A 6,163-nucleotide genomic window follows, 5' to 3' on the forward strand; every position below is an offset into this window, starting at 1 on the left:
AGAGTGAGAGAGGAGAGAGGCGAAAGGAGAGAGAGGAGACCGAGAGGAGAGAGGAGACCGAGAGGAGAGAGAGAGGAGAGAGGAGATAGAGGAGAAAGAGGAGAGGAGAGAAAAGAGAGAGAGAGAGGAGAGAGAGGACAGTGAGGAGAGAGAGCATGCTCTGTTTCTGTGTTTGACCTTTACCTTGGCATGTTACTGTTATTGTCTCTGCCAGGAGGGGACAAGGGAAGGTGTGTGTGTGTGCGCGTGCGTGTGTAATTTGTTTGTGTGTTCAAAAATGTATATTTATGAACATATAATTTTGCTCTAATGTTATACAGTATTTCTAAATACAGGTTTCAGTGATTCCATGGTCAGCTACCTAACCTGTAGGACTCAGACACAGTCTGTAGTATTGTTTACATCCCACAGGACCTCATGGATCATGTTTGGACATATAGCTTGACCCCATTAAGACCACAGAGGGTTGTGATTCACTAGGGCTGCGTCCCAAATGGCACCCAGTTCCCTATGGACCCTGATCAAAAGTCATGCCCTAAATAGGGTGCCATTTGGAATGCACACTGTGGCTTCCTGTTCTGTGTTTTAGTGGTCTAACTGGTCTGTTAGAACCTGACACCCTTTCCTGCTCGGGTTTTACAGAGGTCACTAGAGCTAGCCTTTCTCCTTCCCTAAAGGATAGAGTAACAAACTAGCCCTTTGTCAGACCTATGCCCTCCTCCTCCTCCTCCTCCTCCTCCTCTTCCTCCTCCTCATACCTCCACCACCTTCCCCCTCCTCCTCAACCTCAACCTCCTCCTTGTCCTGTCATATAGCGGGAGGCTCAGACTTCCCAGACTCCCCGGCGGCTATCACACAGGGTCTCCCCCCACCCTCACCCCCCTCTCACCCTTTGACCCTATGCTCAGAGAAAGAGAGAGCCACACAGGGAGAAAAAACAGACGTGATATATACGTCCACAGGAACTGCAGTAGACATGAGCACGGTCATAGTAGTGTTGGAGAGAAACTGCWGAGCGTGGAASCATTAAAGGAGTATGTGACTGCGGGGTCCCAACCATTGGATTTTGTCATCTATCAAATCGCATGCTGCAGTTTCAATGCTTGGTTTTCAATATATTTCTATGTTAGATACAAACCTATTGTTGCTATGAAATAGGGCCGGGTTGGATATCTATGTGTTATATTGTCCAAAAAAGAGAGTCATCGAAAACACACACACACACACACACACACACACACACACAACACACACCACACACACACACACACACACACACACACACACAACACACACACACACACACCACACACACACACACACACAACACACACACATTCACACACACACACACACACACACACACCACACAAACAAACACACAGTCCAATGATACAGTTGTTTACAGGTGTCTATACAGGTTAGTTTATACAGTCTAGTTATACAGGTCATGGTCTATACAGGTCTAGTTTATACAGGTCTGGCTATACAGGCTCTGTTCTATTACAGTCGTCATCAGTCTGGTTATACACGGTCGGTGTTATACATCGGTAATAGGTTCTATTACAGGTCTTGCGTCTATACCAGGTCTGTCTATTCACAGGTCTAGTTTATACAGGTCTGGTCCTTACAGGTCTAGTTGATATACAGGTCTAGTCTATACAGGTCTGTCTAATACAGGTCTGGTTTATACAGGTGCTAGTTTATACAGGTGTGGGTCTATTACCAGGTCTGGTCTATACAGGTCTGTCTATACAGGTTGGTATATACAGGTCTGGTCTATACGGTCTGTTTATACAGGTCTGGTCTATACAGGGTCTAGTTTATACAGGTTACTCGGTCTATACAGGCCTGGTCTCAGTTTAACAGGTCGGTCTAACGTTATTAACAGTCTGTCTATACAGGTCTAGTGTTATACAGGTCTGGTTTATACAGGCTGGTGCTATTACAGGTCTAGTTTATACAGCGGTCTTACAGTAGTTTTTTACTCAGTCAGGTCTGGTCTATACAGGTCTGGTCTTATGCAGTTTAGTTATACAGTTCTGGTATATCAGGTCTGGTCTACAACACCGTCGTCTAGTTTATACAGGTCTGGTATAGTACGGTCTGCGTTATACAGGTTGGTCTATACAGGTCTGGTCTATACAGGTCTAGTTTATACAAGTCTGTCTATCAGTCTGGTCTATACAGGTCTAGTTATATACAGGTCTGGTCTATACAGTCTAGTTTATCACAGGTCTAGTTTATACAGTCTGGTCTATACAGGCTGGTCTATACAGGTTAGTTTTATACAGGTCTGGTATATACAGTCTGCTCCAAAACAACGTCGTCTAGTTTTTATACAGGTCTGGTAATCTACAGGTCTTGGTTCTATACAGGTCTGGTATAACAGGTCTGGTTATACAGGTCTGTCTATAGGTCTAGTTTATACAGGTCTGGTCTATACAGTCTGGTTTATACAGGTCTGGTCTATACAGGTTGGTATATACAGGTCTGGTCTATACAGGTCTGGTCTATACAGTCTAGTTTATACAAGTCTGGTCTATACAGGTCTGGTCTATACAGTCTGGTCTCATGGTCTATACATCGGTCCTGTATATAGGTTCTGGTACTATACAGGTCCTGGTCTATTACAGGTTGGTCCTATACAGGTCGCTAAAGGCGTCTGTACAGGTCTGTGGGTAATACAGTCTGGTATATACCAGGTCTGGTCTAACAGTCTGGTCTATACAGGTCTAGTTATAAAGTTCGGTCTATACAGTCTGGTCTATCAGCGTCTAGTTTATACAGTCTGGTCTATACAGGTTCTAAGTTTATACAGGTCTAGTTTATACAGGTCTGTCTTACAGTCTGGTCTATACAGTCTAGTTTATACAGGTCTGGTATCATTACAGGTCTGGTCTAAAACGTCGTCTAGTTTATACAGGTCTGGATATCAGGTCTGTCTAATACAGGTTGGTACTATACCAGTCTGGGTCTATACAGGCTGGGTCTTATACAGGTCTAGTTTATAGGTCTAAGGTCTTGGTTTATACAGTCTGTGTCTATACGTCTGCGTCTAGTAAGGTCCGGTATATACAGCTGTTTTGGTCTATACAGGTTCTGTCATATACAGGTCTGGTAGATATACGGTCACTGGTCTATACAGGTCTAGTTTATTACAGGTCTGGTATATACAGGTTGGTCTATACAGTCTGGTCTATACAGGTCTGGTCTATACAGGTCTTGGTCTATACAGTCTCAGTTTATTTAGGTCTGGTCTATACAGTCTGTCACTAATACAGGTCTAGTCTGTACAGGTCTGGGTATATACAGGTCTGGTCTATAAAGGTCTAGTTTATACAGGTCTGGTCTATACAGTCCAGTCTGGTACAGGGTCTGGTATAATACAGTGTCTGGTATATACAGTCTGGTATATACAGGTTATTAACAGGTTAGTTTATACAGGCTGGTCTATTACAGGTCTAGTTTTATACAGTCTGGGTCTAACAGGTCTATCTGTACAGGTCTGGTATATTAAGGTCTGTATATACAGTTGGTCTATACAGGTCTTAGTTTATACAGCTGGTCTATAACACGGTCTGGTCTATAAGGTCTGGGCCTATACAGGTTCTGGTATATACAGTCTGTCTATACAGGTCTAGTTTATTTCGTCTGTCTATACAGGTCTGGTCTATACAGGTCTAGTCTGTACCCCAGCGTTCTGTATATACAGGTCTGGTCTTATACAGGTCTGGTCTATTACAGTTCTGGTATATACAGTCTGTTTATACACGGTCTGTTATACAGTCTGTATATAACAGGTCTGGTCTATACAGCGTCTGGTTATACAGGTCTGGTATATACAGGTTGGCCCTACAGCGTCTATTTTATGAGGTCTGGTCTATACAGGTTCTAGTTTATACAGTCTGGTCTATACAGTCTTGTCTGTACAGGTCTGGTAATATACAAGGTCTGGTATATACAAGGTCTGGTCTATACAGGTCTAGTTTTATACAGGTCGGTCTATACAGGCTGTCTATACAGGTCTGTCTATACAGGTCTGGTATATACAGGTCTGGTCTATACAGGTCTAGTTATTTGGTCTGTCTATACAGGTCTGTCTATAAGGTCTAAGTCTGTACAGGTCTGTTCTATACAGTCTGGTCTATACAGGTCTGGTCTATACAGGTCTGGACTACTACAGTCTGGTATATACAGTCGCGTCTGGTATACAGGTCTGGTCTAATACAGGTCTAGTATATACAGGTCTGTGTATTAACAGGTCTGGTATATACAGGTCTGTCTATACAGGTCTGGTCTATCAGGTCTGGTATCAACAAGTGTCTGGTCTATACAGTTGGTCTATACAGCTTAGTTTCATTCAGGTCTGATCTATACATGTCTAAGTTTAGTTTAGGTCTGATTTTATACAGGTCTAGTTATATACATACCAAATTACCCCCAACATAGAATCCCCACAGACACCCTGAATTAACCGGTCTGGACTTACAAAATTATTAATTTTTTCACTCCAGTAAATTTGTTAGCTTTCACTCTAACCACTTTCCTGCCAGCAATCCAATGAAAGGTGTGTGGAGGGCCAATGCTTTCTCATTCATCCAAAATAATTGATTACTAATAGACAATCTAAGGGGTATTTAGGACCACAATGGATGAGCCACAGGTGTCTATATGAGTCAGCTCGGGGGTGGGGGTTGGGGTGGACAGGAGGGTCTCTATGGAGACAGGGGGGAAGGGGGTGTGGCGTGGGAGCAGAGGGTGTCTTATGTCACACAGTCCTGTCCTGGCAAATCGGAGTGTCCCTTATTTATCTGAGGCATGAAAGGAGGCTGTGAGCGGGTCGTGGAACGAGCCACGGCTTCAGAATGGTCTGTGTAATGGACAATGGGGCCTTTCAGACAGGTCAAGGGTGTCGAGCATATGTAGCTATGGCCACTTGGGGAACTGAGGCGTAAGTGGGCCGTGTTCAAACTGGGAAGAAAACAGGGAGAGGAGTAGAAAGTAAATCTATGAGAATGGAGGAAATTATGTATAGGCGTATTGTGTGTGTGTGTGTGTGTGTTGGTGAGTGAGTGAGTGAGTGAGTGAGTGAGTGAGTGGACATGTGAACAATATTGAGGGGAACCAGAGTCCCCATAAGAATAGTACACAAACAAAAATTGGACAACTGGGGGACATTTTCTTTGTTCCCACTAGGTCAAATGGCCTATTTCTAGGGGTTTGAGGTTAAGGATCGTTTAGTGTTAGGTTAGAGATTAGCGTTTAGGGTTTAAGGCTAGGAGCTACGGTTAGAGTATTGGGTTAAGATTAGTATTCGGGTTTAAGGTTAGGTTAGGGTTCAGGTTAGTTGTAAGGGTAGATTAGAGTACGGGTTAGGTTTAGGGTTAGGTTAGGAAATAGACTTTGAATGGACTGAATTGTTGTGTCCACAAGGTTAGTTATACAAGACTGTGTGTGCATGTACGTGTGTGTTCGTGTTGAGGGAGAGGCAAGTCACGTGAGGCAGGAGGGAGGACCAGGACAGGCGGAGCAGTGTGTTGATGATCTACAGTGACCTAGTCCCAAATTGTACCGTTATTCCCTATTTAGCCAACAACTTTTGTGTCCAGAAGCCCAATTGGTCGTTGGTCAAGAAGTAATCACTAACATAGGAAATAGGTCCATTTGGAAATGTAGCCAGTGTCTAATAGTCGTGGCTAATGACTGTCTAATCCTCTGGCTCTCCTCTCCTGGAGCAGCATGGACTCACCTGAGCTGGTGTACACACACACCCACATAATATTTTACATAAATGCCTCTCTCTCTGCCCTCTCTCTCTGTCTCTCTGCCTTCTCTCTGTCTCTCTCTCTGCTCTGTCTCTCTCTTTGTCTCTGTCTCTCTCTCTGTTCTCGTCTCTTCCTGTCCTTCCTCTCTCTGTCTCTCTCTGTCTCTGCCTCTCTCTCTGTCTCCTCTGTCTCCTCTGTCCTGCTGTCTTCTCCTCTGTCTCTGCCTCTGTCTCTGCCTCTGTCTCTGCCTCTGCCTCTGTCTCGCTTGCCTCCTCTGTCTCTGCCTCTCTTGCTCTCTCGCCTCTGTCTCTCGCCTCGTTGCCTCTGCTTGACCCTCTCTTGTCTGTTCTGCTCTGCCTCTGTTCTGCCTCTGTCTCTGCCTCTCTCTCTGCTCT

The 6,163-nt window shown here is 44.4% G+C and overlaps 1 pseudogene; it reads left to right on the forward strand.

Annotated features, from left to right (window-relative positions):
• The window catches only part of LOC111954069 (probable E3 ubiquitin-protein ligase RNF144A-A), a 43,101-nt pseudogene that overhangs the window by 738 nt on the left and 36,200 nt on the right, over positions 1-6,163 (forward strand).

The sequence above is a fragment of the Salvelinus sp. IW2-2015 genome, linkage group LG28 (genome assembly GCF_002910315.2).
Source record: "Salvelinus sp. IW2-2015 linkage group LG28, ASM291031v2, whole genome shotgun sequence".
NCBI lineage: Eukaryota > Metazoa > Chordata > Actinopteri > Salmoniformes > Salmonidae > Salvelinus > Salvelinus sp. IW2-2015.